The 17032-nt window shown below is 36.4% G+C and overlaps 2 long non-coding RNA genes across 2 annotated transcripts; both read left to right on the top strand.

Moving 5' to 3' along the window:
• Nucleotides 1-2148: 2148 nt before the first annotated feature.
• On the top strand, nt 2149-15988 carry LOC115919195. The gene is made up of 3 exons (XR_004061745.1): nt 2149-2608; nt 11707-11834; nt 13812-15988. It is a non-coding gene; the product is annotated as an uncharacterized LOC115919195 (long non-coding RNA).
• LOC115919197 lies at nt 5604-7146 on the top strand. Its single transcript, XR_004061746.1, has 2 exons — nt 5604-6165; nt 6930-7146. It is a non-coding gene; the product is annotated as an uncharacterized LOC115919197 (long non-coding RNA).
• Nucleotides 15989-17032: the final 1044 nt, after the last annotated feature.

The following is a 17032-nucleotide window of genomic DNA, read 5'->3' as shown; positions in this document are numbered from 1 at the left end:
TGTATTTTTCTGTTCTGCCATATTTCCTCTCAAGAAGAAGTAGCAATTTAAATATGCAAAGAGTATTGTGGATTGAACAGGGTCAGGCGCAGATCCAGGGGGCCGAGCGGGCCTTGCCCGATCCCCCCCCCCCCCCCCCCACCCACCCGCATAAAAAGAGAGAGAGAGAGAAAGAAAGAAAGAAGGAAAGAAGGGAAAGGGGAAAGGAGAGAAGGGAAAGAAAGAAGGCGCAGATCCAGGGGGCCGAGCAGGCCTTGCCCGACCCCCCCCCCCCCCCCACCCACCCGCATAAAAAGAGAGAGAGAGAGAGAAAGAAAGAAGGAAAGAAGGGAAAGGGAAAAAAGAGAGAAGGGAAAGAAAGAAGGGGAAAAGAAAAGAAAAGGGGGGGGGGAAAGGATATCGGGGGGGGGGGGGGCTGGCCGAAAAGGGCTTGCCTCTCACCCCCCCCCCCCCCCCCCCGTCAAAAAAAATAATGAGAGAGAATTACAAAACAGAAAACGAGGAGATAAAGAGAAGGAAAATAATAGGAAGAAGAAAAGAAAAGAAGGGGGATATCAGTTGCAATTTTCCCGCCAACAAGTTGTGAATCGGGGGAGCAAAAAGCCCTTGCCTCTCCCCCCCCCCCCCCCCCGCCAAAAATAGAGAGAGAGATAAGGAAGAGAAAGGGAAAGAGGAGAGCTAAAAGGGAACAAAAAAGAGGAAGAAGAAAAGAAAAGGGTGAACAGAAGCGGAGATCAGTTGCTATTAATCCCGCCAACAACATGTGCATCGGGGGGGGGGGGGGAAGGCCCTTGCCCCCCCCCCCCCCGGGGAAGCCTAAAAGAGAGAAAAGGAAGTGAAGAGAGAGGGAAAGAGGAGAGAAAGGGAAAGGGGGGAAAAGAGAAAGTAGAAAGGTATGAAATGCAATTTCCTTACTAAATCAGTTTTATTGTGTACTTTGTATAGGCCGCCAAATTCACCTCTTGAATATTTTGACAGGCTTGATGACATGTTGAATAACGCAATCAATCGAAGTGAAGAAATTATTATACTTCGCGATTTGAATTGTGATCTACTCTCCTCGATTAAAGTCAGCTATGACAGGATTTCTCATGAACCAAATGATTAAGTCACCCACACGTATTGTCTTTGGTAACGCAAACTTATAGATCATATTTATATACTACTAGCCGTCCGGAAGAACATATTAAATATGGTATTATAAAAACCCATCTCAGTGACCCCTTTATTATATGGTATATATATATTTGATGGCGTACTTGCCCGAAAACGACAGATTGCTCCTGGGAATCCCTTAGTGGAATTGTGGGAGGACACCTAGTCTTTCATCCCATGACAGTAAAAGTGGGACCAGTGGTCAAGTTTTACTAGCCCCACTCTTTTAAATTTGGACATAATTCAAAACGGGAGGTATAAATAGTGAATATTTGATGGCGTACTTGCCCGAAAACGACAGATTGCTCCTGGGAATCCCTTAGTGGAATTGTGGGAGGACACCTAATCTTTCATCCCATGACAGTAAAAGTGGGACCAGTGGTCAAGTTTTACTAGCCCCACTCTTTTAAATTTGGACATAATTCAAAACGGGAGGTATAAATAGTCACCCGATACGAGCTGCGACATTAAAGTCATTGACCAGTTTAGGAAAAATGATGCAATATGTATTGACCCGTTTTTGTATCACATCCAACATGTGTTTGATTTGCGTCCAGTAGTCATTAACGCTATTTTAAGACCTACTTTTTGTGGTTAGAGTCATTAAGGCGACAGCGCCCAGCAACATTTTTTTCTACAAACGACTGTAGCGCCAGGTTACCCGGCCATACATCCAGGGGCAGATCAAAGACTTTACAGGGGGGGGGGGGGGGTGGGGGGGGGGGGGGGGGGGGGGGGGGAGGAAGCTTGAAATAAACGAAATTGCGAGAATGAAGCCTTCAACTGGATGCGGTCCCCGGATAATCTTAGCCTTTTGGCAGATTCTGAGGCCTATCCAAATGCTTAAACAGAATATGTATGCGAACACATTTTTTTCGGGAGAAAAAAAAGGGGGGGGGGCGTGCGCCTCCCAGTACCAGGCATCCACTGGATCTGGGCAGCGTTTCATGAGACCGTCATAACTACAAGTTAACCGACATCCCATTGAAACGTGTGTTAAACTTAATACACACATTTCAATGGGATGTCGTTGGACTTGTACTTATGACGGTTTCATGAAACGCTGCCCAGATCCCCGACACCGAACACCTGGGGAGGTTTCACGAAACCGTCATTAAGTCTAACTTTTTAGACATCGTATTGAAACGTGTGATAGAGATCTAACACGTGTTTCTACCAAATCTCCACGAGCTTAGACTTATGGCAGTTTCGAGAAACTAGCACTCGCTCTGAATCTGGCGCATCCACGGCCACGCTGGAAGCTCGGATCTGACCGCCTGCGATGCATGCCCCGGACGCGACGGCAGCCCGCTCTCGAGCTAACTCTCCATCGCATCGTGCAGCTGTCTTTCTTCTCTTTCACGAACACGGTTGCCCGACTGAAACAACTAGACCACATTAGTAGCCTGACATCAAGATAGGTCTCTATTATGTGCCCATCCGTCTGATTAAGGTAGGTTCTACAGTAACACCGTATTTTATTCTTTTTTTAAATAAATCTAACTTGCACATTCAAATGGAAATAATAGCCCTACCAGGTGCGCCGGGCCCGCCGCTCCCGCCCGGCAGGATACCTAGACTGGTGCACATCACGAGCCATGTCCCTGGTTTTGCCCACACATATCTGCATTACTATCCTGGCTGTGCAGCTGTGTATTAAAAACTGTTCATATTGATTTTCAGCATTTCAAACTACACTGTACAAAACTCAACTGATTTCACTCAAAATCGGTACTTTAGTGATAGTTGATGCCCGCCCCCCCCCCCCCCACTCAGTGTTATTTAGGGTACGCATATGCTCGTTCCCTCTTTTTGAAAGCACCCCCTATCTGAGGACTGCCAACATTTTCGAACCCCCCTTTCGCGGGCTTTTCACAGGCTTTTCCTGCCTTGGAGACCCCCCTAAATCAGGAAAAATGCTCAATGCACCCCCCTAAATTCAGAATAATTTCTCAGGAGTCAAAAGAGATGAGAGAAAAAAAGAAAAAACACCCCCTTTTTAAAGAAATCTCCGGGTGAAAAGTCAAATACACCCCTTTTTTTACAATTCTCGGGCCGGACTTTGTTGCACGAAAAGTACCCCTTTACCGGACATTTTGGTAACACGCATGCGGTCATTCCGACCCCTGCGTGGGGGGGGCCGGGGTAAAGTCAATACAAGTCGACCTTTTTCTTTTGTTATACAAGCCTTTTTCAGCAAAAGTCCGGTGTGTAAAGTCAATACGGGTCGACCTTTTTCTTTTGTTACGAAAAGGACATTTTGGTAACACGCATGGGGTCCATCCGTTCTCGAGTGGGGGGGGGGGGGGGGGGGGGGGGGGGGGGCCGGGAGTTGATGACACCTAAATAGCATACAATTTTTTCAACTTAGGTCTATGTTATAGTTATACTTAGAGATCTAGAATCTAGTCTATAGTCATATAGATCTAGACTAGAAAGAAAAATTCAAAAATTCAAATCGTGAGTCTACTGTCAAACTTGCTAATCAACCACTTTGTATACATTGTGTGCATTAGTGTGCAATTGTGTGCAATGTGTTCATCGTGTGCTATTGCTGCCTCTCAGCACGTACATGTAACAGCGCTAGAGGACAATACGCCTAAGCATTAATTGACTCTAGCCTTGCTGGAGTGGTTTTGCCCTGCAGGCCTGGGTGGAATACGATATAAAATATCAAAAACTGTGACTCTAATGATTGCATTTTAGGCGTGGACTTTACGTAAGGTAGCATATGACGTTCAAATCAGATTTCTTAATAATCTTGCCATATGACCCATGTGCATCAACTTTTCACACGTATAGGCTACTGTCGGTGTCATCATGCATCCTCAGCTCATGGTAGCTGCTAGACGCAGGTTGTAGATCTAATAACATTGATATCACTTGGCCTATACCCATATCATTTAATAATATTCAATCTGAGCTGTATGGCCCTACGTGTTATCAGTGCCTGTGATATGGTGTAATATTGAAGCCCTAAACAAAATTGCGCTTCAAAATGATCATGATAGAAATGCCTCAAAGAAGTAAAAATCTGTTAGTTTGAGTTACCATTTTTACCATACTCATTTTCCCCAAAAGACTGTAGTGTACATGAATGTAATAAAAAACTGTTAGGTAAACAAAAAATAAAATTTTGATTTCCAATCATAAATATCTTGATAATCAGACAGCTAGGCAATCGGCTTGTAAAGTCATGGGATTCCTGACTGACCTAAATGTTTGTAATCATGATTGCAGCATGAGCTAAATCCAGGAGTTTTTTTCTTCAGAATCTGAGGCAATGTTACCGAGCCACTTAATTGATACCCGTACCCCTATCAAGACTGATAATTGATATAAAACAAAAATTCAAATTTGTTCATAATAACCACTAGAAGTACCCACACTAAAATAACCTTACCCACTGGTGGTAGCTGTTAATACTAGTATGATTAGTATTACTATACTGTAGGACTAGTAATATAAACTCTTCTTTCTTCTCATACAAATCACTTTAAAATAATACAAACATTTAACAAAAAATGTAAATATTTGATACTGGAGGGATAGCAATTTGGTGTGTCAGTCTGCAGAAAGGGAGGGGGCCGGCTGAAAGGGGGCCCAATTCGTGAAAAATGTTGAGCACCGAGTTAACACCCACCACCCCCGGCCCCCCTTTGCTCCCCCCTTTCTCCAGGGGGGCGTCTTTTTTAAATCTAAAAAAAGGTTAAATTTACCTGTTTATGGGGCCAAGTGAGGGGGTCCCGCGCCCCCCCCCCCCCCCCCCCAATCTGGATCTGCCACTGCACTGCTGCAATAGTGAAAAACAGACACCATAATCTCTCTTCTCACAGAAGATTTAATATACCTAATATATATGTTAAAGGGAAATCCACCTTATTCTCTAGTATTAGCAAACTACCAGTGGAGGCTGAACAAATATAAGAAGCACAATGGGGACAATTTGATTTAAATTTAAATCAGACTAAAAGTGACAAAGTTACATGTACACATTTTTGTTGTAAATTTGTAATCATTAAAACATGTAGGTATGGGCTCTTCAAATTGGCTGAATCAGTAACGTCTATAGGATGTAGTGGCGGACAACTTTTCCATTTGTTCCAACACACAGAATGACTAAAATGTAAATGAAAAAGAAAAAACATGTACATGTATGACTCAGAAGGTGATCTTTATATCGTAAGAGGACCTGTAAATAAACTGATAATTTCCACAAGGAAGAAGGCACTTAAGATTATGTTTTGTATACAACAAACAGGAGAGTTATCCATACATGTCTACATCATGTATTTCAAACTTTTGCCATTCTCTTTTTCTTACAGTGTATTTTTTTAAAACCCAATTCAGGGACTCTTCAACTCACACATGTAATGTAATTTATGCTACATGTATGTTTCAGAGGTGAAGTAGACAACAAACAGAAGAGTTATCAATGTCTATGTAGCCCCTCTTTGGTGCCACATAAGTAAAAAAAAGGGATTAACCTCTTTAAAGTATGGCATGAATAGCTATACCTACAGTAGTGATCGATAGGAGAGATTTTGTTGTAACTTTGTGGCGAAAGCAAATTGTTTATATTAGCAAATAGTTCTTGTGAGTGAGTCTTGCCAGAGGTTCCACCTTTTAACCTATAGGGCCTATAGGGCGAAACTTCTTGGAACTTCTTGGACTGCTCCATATTAATTGCTATAGGGGTAGAAAGCTTTTAAGATAAAAGTATATTTCATATTTGTATGTTATCTGTTAATTCTAGTTGTTATCTCTTTGCATGACTTTGCTTAGGATATATATTCAATGTCTTATATTGCTATATAAATGACTCACGGATCAACAACCACAACCAACTATTACTATTCAGACCCCTTTCCTATAATAATGGTATATTCGATATACCAACATCCAAGATTTTCTTGAGGCATCTTCCTTCTTTCACTATTACGAAGATGGAGAGGAAGCATCCTCGAAACATCAGTCTTCAATAACTTCTGTTTTTCCCTGCCCTTTCAGGTAAGATCCAAAAGTCATTTATTTATATTTGATTATTTCAATGTTCAATAGTTTGTTATACATTATAAATGCATCATTACTAGATACTAGATGTGACATATTTAAGTGGATTTAAATGAATATCGTTAATCATGTGACACTATGCGTGTCTCACCAATTTTTTTAATTGGAACAGTATGACTAAGCTTACTTTTATACATCTGGAGATAGATTTAATATCATATACCATTATCTTTATATAAATCTCACTCAAGATAAGCAGTTATTTGAATGTTACTAACCATTTTCAATGATTGTTCATGGTCAAGCACTTGTTGTTTAGTATTGTCTAGCAGCGCGTGCACCGAGCGATTTGTATAATTATATCCTTTGGAAATCAGCGCCAAAGTTATAAGTAATGGGCTATTCCAAAACAAACAAACAGTATTACCCTGGTCAAGCAGATAGGTTGGGTTCTCTATCTTGCCGCAGTAATATTGTGCGAACTCTAATGTATGTGATTAAAGACTTTCCTGAACAATATTGTGCAAGACCACCTCTTGAATTGCATACATTGTTTATAAATATGATGTATTAACACAGTTATTATAAAATATCAATATGATAGTTATTAATTATTCTCTAAAGATACACCATGATTTATCATTAAGTATCTAAACTATATTTTATTGATTAAATGCTTCTTTCACTATTACGAAGATGGAGAGGGAGCATCCTCGAAACATCAGTCTTCAATAACTTCTGTTTTTTCCCTGCCCTTTCAGATCAGGCTAAAGGTCGTCACCTCATGACACCCCTGTCAACCTGAGACCCTCTGTAATTTGTCAAACTCTAATAGTTTTGTTTTAAGCCATAGAGATAATATCTCAACTTATTGCCATGAAGTTAATGTAATGTAACCAGGAGTTACAGATTCTTGTAAATATATTGTAAATATGCTTTGTATTACTCAATAATAAAGGAACTTATACATTTCCTTTATATTGCCTAGTTCTCTAGTTTATTTTGAGATAGACTAGATTCGTGTTGATTGAGTATGAATGAGTTTGTGTGCTGTAATTGTTTGATATAAACTTGTTTCTGTGGACCCGACAGGTGGGGAAATAACTAAATTCCGCTGCGCTAGATAAATGAATGATCCTCTCCCCACCCAAGAAAGTCCGGTGCTACATCTACATGAATGTACCAAATTGCCAATTTGAGATTCACATTTATTTAGTGATCTCATACTTCAAACATTCATAACTCTTAGTATTGGTCTGATTTATTTCAAACTTTTGCCATTCTGTTTCTCTTACATTGTATTTAAAAAAAACTCAATTCAGGGACTCTTCAACCCATACATGTATTGTAATTTATGCTACACGTACATATTTTGTGTTTCAGAGTTGAAGGGAAATTTTGAATAATTTTTTCCTCATGTACATTTATATATCTATGAATGGTCAATCCCTGCTATTAATACTAGAACACAAGACATATTGAAGCCTCTTCAACAGGTACATTTTGTAAAGCTATGGTGGAGTACAACTGCTGTGAGTATTCTCAAACTTGTGTGTGAGTTTTGACAAGGGAAATAAATCACCAGCCCCCCCCCCCCCAAAAGCCTCAAATTTCACTTGATCAAGGTGACAGAGATCCAAGTTATGGAATTGTATGGAAATAAGATTCTAAATCGTGAAAAGGATTTATATTTTTTAATTTGTGAGATTTTTCTGGTGTTTTTAAGTACGCTTCAACAAAGAGGTAGGCCACCACCAAAATTGACACATCCCCAATTATTAATGATTTCCTGTTCTTTGGATGCTTCTTCTTTATAAAAAAATGGAAGGTATTAGTGGGCAACTTCTCTGTGCATTAGTGAGTTTATGTCATTTTTGTTTTCTTACATTTTTATGTAAAACATGACCACCATTCGCAGTCATGAGGTGATATGAATGAGAAAATAAAGATAAACATAGTTGATTGTAAACATGGAGGATGATAACATTTAAGATAAAGAATACATGCGAAAAAGGTGTGAAAGAGAAAATGAGTGAAGGAAGAAGAACAAAGATAACTGTTTAGATACAAATGAGAAAAATAAAGGCACACACAGGGAAAGAGAGAAGAACCAATGAAAGAAGACAAAAACTGAGTGAAAAGTCATATCCTATGTAGACAGAAATAGGGGAAAGTGAAAGAAGAATATAAAAAAACAGTATATGAATAGAAGATATTAAAGTAAAAGATAAAAGAAGGATAAAATAAGAGAACATGAAGCGAGGACAGAAAAAAGAAGAAAAAAGATGTAGACAATAAAAAAGGAATAACATAGAAAATGAGAGAAAGAGGAAAACAGAAGGAAAAAAAGACTAACATAGGGTTATCTCAATAAAAGGAGAAATTTAAACAAATAATAAAACAGAAGAATAGAAAACTGTAAAGTGCTGCATGATATTGAATGTAAATATATGTCACAAGCTTTCTATCTGGGCAGATTTCTCCTGGGTACATTTTGAAATTCTAATCACCTACTCGTCATCACAATGAAATGACCTAATGAATAAAATGATGTGATTTTTATTTTTCTCATCAATGACGATTCATTAATTTTCAGATTTCCTGTTCTTCATCCCAAGTGTTAATATTTGTATAACCGATTTATGTTCTATAGTATTTTGCTCCAAAGTTACTATCCCGTTTCATTCTATAAAATGCACGATAAGCAGACTCTAGATTTGTGCAGCTACTTTTACATACATGTACATGTCCACTTTATTACCCCGTATCTGTAGCTAGATATTTGGGATGCCAATTTGAAACAAAGTCTGTCAAAAGTACCCTCCTTAATACCCTATTTCCAATGACACCCATGTACCTTTATTCCTGTTAGGTGCTTAACATTGCACAAACTTAAAACAAAACAGTACCTGGAACTTGCAGCTGCAAAGAGAGAAAGAGAAAGAGAGAGAGAGAGAGAGAGATATTTAAAGAGAGAGAAAAGGAGATCATACATGTATGAGAATAATAAACTGGAAAGAGTGACTATTATTGATTGCAAAAGTGACTGCAATTATTTGTCAGTAAATAAATGAAATGTAAATTACTTTGGTATGTAGAAGGAAAATTGTAAGGTTCAGAATTCAGAATTATTTTCTAATCTGCCCTTCTCTATCACCTCTGCATTAACATCATCACCCCTTTTTAAATATCCATCTGATATCCCTCTAATAGAAAACTGAACAGCTTTTGAGCCATAATGCATGGCCATTCAGAGGATTTGTTTATGTTGGGGACCGGGGTAAAATGCAATAAATTTCATTTTCTGTTTTTTATTTTGTTTATGGAAACTGCCCCCTATCCTAGCCCCCGCTTCGTACAGTCATGGTTCAGTGACAAAGCAATGGCCTCGTAACTGTGAGGCCCCAGGATCAAAACCGTGTCGATGTGCTATATTAGTGCCCTTTTGTGGGGCATTAATCCTCGTTACTGTCATTTATGACTTAAGGGCGTAGGTCCCCTATTTGATAAGCATAGTAGCATACACATGCTTTAGCAGTCACGCAAAACACACATTGTCAAATTATTATTCAATAAAATCGGAGAATGGATACTATTATCTAGATCTATTATTTTTAAATTATTTTAAAAATAATTCCATAAAGTGGGGTAAAACAAAAATATTCCAACTATATGAGCGACAGTGTATAATGTGAAGCATCCATGTTGCACTTTCTCCCTCTTCGTATTCTTATGCCATTTTAAAAACTATTTATTACAAATCTTTAATATAGTAAGACCCTACATGTACATTACATGTACATGTGCACATATTTTCAGAAGAGTCATATTATTGAGTGGAAAATACAGCTTTTCTATTCAATTTCCATTATGTTCTATAGATTAGGTAAAGCTAAATTAATTAATATAATTTGAGTTAAAATACATGTTTCTCTGAGGATCCAAAACCATTGAATACTATTGATTACCTAAGATTTAACTAACCATGGTCAGTTATCTTTCATTACCATAATATTTTGCAATTTGTCTGAATTTGTATAGAAATAAATGAAACTAAAGTATAATTTGCATATTAAAAAGATAATGTTTTTCTCCAACAATAATCAGCTGATTATCCTTTATTTTTGTTTGTTTGTAGTTGTTTTTTATTGATATATTTTATTTATTTCCTGTACAAAGATATTAATTGCATAATGTTTTCTCCTTTAAATGATTTTTTTTTCTATTTTGATCCAATTTCCAAAAGATTACCCCTTATCCCTACAGTATATGCAATCTCCTACATGTAGCATTAAAAGTTGGCCAGTCTTCCTTTTAAAATTTATTGGATTTTTGTTTGTGTGTGTCTATGTCAAAGTTATTCTTATGCACATCTATTTTTCATTTATTCTTCAACTCTGGTATGATTTCCATTCAGTTTGGTATATATTGTATACAGTGTACATATTACGTAGAGCCGTTCCTTGGTTTTAGCGGTCTATGGTTTTAGTCTTTAAAAGAGGGTTGGGTGTGGAAATTTGTTCCCCCCCCCCCCCTGTGCAAAATTAATGACTGCTGTGGATTGCAACCTGTAAGTTTTACAGTGCACATCAACTTTATAATTAAGTTACCAAAGTTGGAACTGGTACATTTTTTTTATTATACGCACTGAATAGTAACTTTGAGACTAAATTTGCATAAAATCTGACTGTCCATACATTTTAGCAGTAATTTATTGTTTCCATTGTTGCAATGCCAAATGAAATAATAATTATAGCTTGCAGTAAAATCTTAGGATTTTTGTTTTTCTACAGGGTGTCTACTGTCTAAAAAGAATATGCAACAATATTTTTATTGGATACATTTTAAAGTTTTAAACGGTACTCATCCATTCATTTTGTTGGCAGTGCTGTGTTAGTATTATCTAAATACCATTTGTGTACAAGGAACAATACTACCCCACAAACTTAAGTTAGGATTGTTTTTGCTAGACGTATCACATTTCAAATGTTAAAGATAGCATGTTGCATGCATCAGTGCACAAGAATACTGTGGCTTCTACATTTTAAAACAAACTTTCAATTTAAGTCACTCTTATTTCTTGGAAACAATACCATCATTGATTTGAAAGAAAATAATATACTTATTCATGCAGCTCTTCAAATATTTATTTCAAGTTAAGCAACAACTACCAAACATTGATTTTATATCATCCATTTCAGCAGATCTGCATGAACATGTATTAACAATACCTACATGTAGTTTTTGTATTGTATATTATTATGCAGATTCATATGAGTAGAAATGTATATGTCTTGGCAGCTCCTGATTCAATTATATCCTCTCTCTCTCTCTCTTTCTACCTTTTTATCCCTCTTTTCCCCTCTTTTTTCCCTTTTTTTTTTACTTTCAATCACTCTAGCTACCTCTCTCTTCCCCTTTTTGATCGCAGGAAGTTGCAATATTGTTATTATGTCACTGTAATAGTTCTGTATAAATGCAACTTTACATGTGTATACTTATACTTAATTGTAACTATTGCTCTTACCCAAACTACAGTCTTCTTTGGAGCAAACTGTCAGACATTTGCGGTAGTATACAGCTGAAATGGAATTTCCGTTCAACCAAACAGTATACTTCAAGGCTATTTCTCAGCGACGAGGGTTAGCTCCAGGTAGCAGTAGCAGGTACATGTAACAATATCTTAAAAACATTTACTTACCTGTAAGTCCTTTTCATGTGAAGATGATTCAAAGTACAACTATATTTATTTATTGTATAAAATGACCTGCTTTCATAAAGTCCTCTTGTGAAATCTTATGAATTTGAGTCCAATCCCCCCCCCACCCCCTTCCTGTTTTTCTGGCTTCTATGTATTCTTTGAGCCAGCCCTTTGACGTATGCTTAGATCTTTTAAGTTGCAAATTTAGAAATTGCTTTCTTCAGTCAGCAACATAATGCATGATTCACATAGATTAGGGATATGTACCGGTAACCCATAAGATATAAGAACAAATTGCGATAATGAAATGAAGTGTGGAAGAGAGGATCTGAGCTAGAAGACTATAAGGAGAATGCAGCCAAGGCTAAGCAGCAGGAACCAGTTTGGGCTTCACTCAAGACACAATATAGTTTTTGCAATGAGCTGTTAAATACTGGGTCTTTCCTTGCAGAGTAATAAGGGAGCAAGAGAAAGACCATCACCATGTATACACGTAGCAGAAACACAAAGCAAATAAATTTGAGACATTTTATGATTAATTATGTAGGAAGCCAAATCTAATTTCAAACGTCACTTGTCATCTTTTATGTGATAGATCTACAATTATCATAACAGTAATGTTTGTAGCCTTAAAAAGAAATTGCAAGAGGAATGTCAATAAATAAAGTCTACACCATTCACAAGATGCTAATTTGCATTTAACACCATTCCAACAACTTTCAAATCAACTCCGGCAATTATGTTCTGATTCTATAATACATCTTTGTAAATACATCTTTGTAATGTTTGCAAGTTTCAGAAGATGAACCCTGCAAGGCCATCAAAATTACGACAAGAGTTCCATATGTACACGTAACCACCACTAAAATTGAAGGAAAAAATATGGGTATGCTGGGTTAGGATTAGGATGAGAGTGAGGGTAGGCTATACAGCTGTGCATCGATTTTAGTGGGGTTATATATATGGAACTCTTTCCGAAATTGCCTGTAGTTGATTTTTTTCCTTTCTCTTTAGGTAGTTGCAGACGTGTTGTTTTGGTCATTGAGTTTTTTGTCTGTAGTTTTTCTGCTTTTCTCAAAACCATCATTATATCAAGGTAGACTTCCCCTTTGATAACCAAGTTTCATCAGTGTGTGTAGTGAACATTCCCTCTTTTTCCAATACACTTTCGCAATATAATTAAATAGTTATAGATTAATTGTAATGCATCTTTGCAAGTTCATATTTTCATGTTTTCATGATTTGATTTATAACTGTTTTAATGCTAACCCTGATGAAACAGTACTGTAATTATTATGTACCTACATGTAATATACACTCACCCATAAACTTTATCATATTCAGGAGGATATCCTGCAAATCTATGATCATGGTTCTATTAAACTATACAATTTTCAATTAAACCTCCTTTACAGAAAGGGGAAATCAACAAGTGGCACCATTCATGTTTTTTTTTATAACTTATATGTGTAGATAGAAAAAATGCCTCACAAGGCTTTTCAAGATGATGTGGTCATTACCTCTTAATAGATTATATGTCAAAGTGGTTACAGTATGAGAGAACCTTTTCCACGTATGTAGGAGGATAGCCTTTAGATATATATTTAAAATTGAATTTCCAATCATTCTCTCTATAGATAAATGTACAGTATATAAAGAATGATATCTAGGGACTTGATAATGACATGTTCGATAATAATCAGTTTGTGTTCTTAATTAGATGCATTCATTCATTCCTAAAAGAAAGGCTTTGGAGCATACATGAATTTAAAAAAGAAGTCTATCCCACTTTATTTGTTACATGGAGGTTAAAGAATTGATATGATTTTAATTTTTTTATTAGAGACCTTTTGTAAAACCCTGATAGAATCAATTTTGATTTGTTTACGCGATTGTTGTATTTTTACCATTCACGCTATCATTTTCTTCTTTTTCTATGCAGGCTGGAAGTAACACACATGTGCAGTGTTTCAGTCGAAAACGAATACCACCCATTCAAAATCGGTTATAGGATCTTGTCCATATGTCCATATTTTTGTATGCATGTGAAACATGGACCATGACAGCAGACATTAAAAGAAGGATACAGGCACTGGAGATGAAATGTTTCCGCAAACTCCTCAGTATCTGGTATAGAGATCACATAACCAACGAGGTAGTGAAAATCAGAATTGGAAACACCATAGGGCCGTATGAAGACCTCCTGACTTCAGTGAAAAGATGCAAAGTAAAGTGGTATGGGTATGTCACATGATCATTTGGACTGGCCAAGACTATTCTACATGGAACAGTACAAGGAGGGAGACGAAAAGGCAGGCAGAGGAAACGATGGGAAGACAACATTAACGAGTGACCTTGACTGAAACATCATACTTCGTAAAGCCAAGAACCACGAGGAGTGGAGGAAGCTGGTAGTATAAATCTTCAGTGGTGCCCCAAGGGTCAGCCAGACTGTGGGATAGGTGAAGGTGAAGGTGAAGGAAGCTAAGAATCAGATAGTTAGACATTATATTGGATCATTTATCCTTTCCTTCAAAAGGAATGTTGCTTTATACTGTAGCACATAAACAATGCTTTTTAATTGGCAATATTTCAGTTCAGTACGCTTGTTATTAATTTCATCAAACATTAAAATGTAAAAGGGAGAAACACTGTCATTTGAAAATCAAAATGTAAGTCATAAAAATTTCACTGTCTAACTATCTGAATCTTGTCAGGATCCATGTACGAGTTAGTGCAATTCTTTTCTCTTCACTACAACCGCATTGATTTACTTTAATAGCATGTTACTAGGTACATCAATTGATGAGAAAAAGCAGCAAAACGCTTTAAATTTGTTGTAGTCTTAAAATTAAAGTTGGAAGTTTCCTAAAAAGGGAATTTTAGAACACTCCTTCAACTGACATGCACGGATGTTATACTTATGAATTTCCATACATTAATGTCTTTGTAATGCATGTTACCAAACAAAAAAAAGTATCATCAACCATTCTTGTCATTTCCTGTGCAATTATTTTCACATCCTGGCTTAACAGTACATAAACAGTGCTCTTTTATTTTCAATATTTCAGAAAAATGCATTTGCATTATGATACATGCAGGTATAGTTGGTCAAGTAAGAATATATTTACAGCATGCTCACTATGAATTGATTAAATCGCCATTGAATCTAAAAGGTATGTTATACCTCATTGTATATTCAGAAGGAAAAAGTGTGAGGATAGCTTAAAAAAAAAAAAAAATCATGAGTATCCATAATGATGTGAATATGTACATGTTTGTTTGTTGCATATGATTCTTCCTTGGTATCAAAGCTGTAATAATTGCATATTTATGATTCAGCATAATACTTTGTTCATTACAAAAAAAAATATGTCATAATTTTCCAAAACGGTAGTGTAAAGAATAATGTAAGATTGAGGTAAGATTGTTACATATATTCTCTATACGTATCAACTAAAATGTAAGTTTTCAAATGAGATACTATTTTGTCCCCAGATGAAATAAGTAATGGATCTTTTTTGTTAAATGTCAGCAAATGATCTAAATGAACATGTGTTCGGGTATATCAAATCTTGTACATGTAGTTTCTATAGCTAATATAGTTTGGAGGACTTAAAGATAGAAAAACTGCTGATTGATTAATTACCATTGTTTGTATTGTTCACTATAACCAGCAAGTAAAGGGACATTTAGTAGATGCCAAGAAAGTATTTCCAAAGCAATTACATTTCTCTTATCCTGTAATGTATTTTTTGCGTCAATAAAAGCAAATGTGAGGGTTGTCCACATAACATCACAACTACAGAACAGTTTAATTGAAATTAACATACATATTACATGTATATATGTGTATTATGGAATAACTTAGAATATTTCATAATTTGTTATTATTATCCAGTTCATTACATTTTTACCAATGTATTTCTTCAATATTTCTACTTTTCCTCAGAGCATATGCTGTGAACTAATGGATATTCCTTGTCAGTTCCATCATGTTATGTCAATGGGCTTACACTGTATGCGTGTACATGTCCTTTTTGCAATGTACATGTGCTACGAAAATGTCAACAATATTGTTTGAGATATAAAATATAGAGTTAACAAGTGAATTATTCATACTCCTTGTAAATGTGATTTTTGGGGATGCATTTTTTTGTAACTTAAGAATGAAAGGTTGACTGGGTGAATTAGGGCCCTTTTAGAAATAAATGTACATGTAGTTGTAACGTTTTCAAATGGATGAAAGTTTTATGGTGTAATTGTTGAAATCAAGAATTTTAAATTCTGTTTTCATGTTCTCACAATAGTTGTGTTAAAATTACAATAAGAAAGTTAAAACTTGTAAAAATATGCCACCTTGAAAATGGACTAGACTGAATAATTTTGAATTTGTAATATCTATGACAATTATCAACTGCTTCAAATTATGAACCACAGCATTAAGGGTGGTTTGCAGTGGAACTTACATGATTTGCATATTTAATATCAAAATTTAAACTGTAAGCTAACTTTGGCAGACAACACCGAATTCATTGAAAACTTTACTGTGAATAGATGAAGATGATGATGATAATAGTGACGATGTTGGTGGTGATGATGATGATGGGGATAATGATGGTAGTAGTGGGGATAATGATGGTAGTAGTGACGACGACGATGATGATGGTGGTGATGATGGTATAGTAATGATGATGGTGGTGGTAATGGTGGTAGTAGTGATGATGATGATAATGATGGTAGTAATGATGGTGGTGATGATGGTGATAATGAAAGTTGTAATGCTGGTGGTGATGATTGTAGTAGTGATGATGATGGTGATGATGATGGTAGTAGTGGTGATGATGATGGTAGTAGTGGTGATGATGATGGTAGTAGTGACGACGATGATGATGGTAGTGATGATAGTATAGTAGTGATGATGGTGGTAGTAGTGATGATAATGATGGTAGTAATGATGGTGGTGATAATGATGATAGTGATCGTAGTAGTGGTGATGATGATGGTAGTAGTGATGATGGTGGTGGTGAAAATGATGGTAGTAGTGATGATGATGGCACCAAGGGTGATGGTGATGATACATGTATAATAATGATATTTATACAATAATATTAAAGCATGTACTAATAATATCCCACTCCTTAAAGCAATTTCCTTTATCAA

This window comes from Strongylocentrotus purpuratus, unplaced genomic scaffold, assembly GCF_000002235.5.
Source record: "Strongylocentrotus purpuratus isolate Spur 01 unplaced genomic scaffold, Spur_5.0 spur5_scaffold_6, whole genome shotgun sequence".
NCBI classification, from domain to species: Eukaryota; Metazoa; Echinodermata; class Echinoidea; order Camarodonta; family Strongylocentrotidae; genus Strongylocentrotus; species Strongylocentrotus purpuratus.
This window is presented reverse-complemented; position numbering and strand designations above follow the sequence as displayed.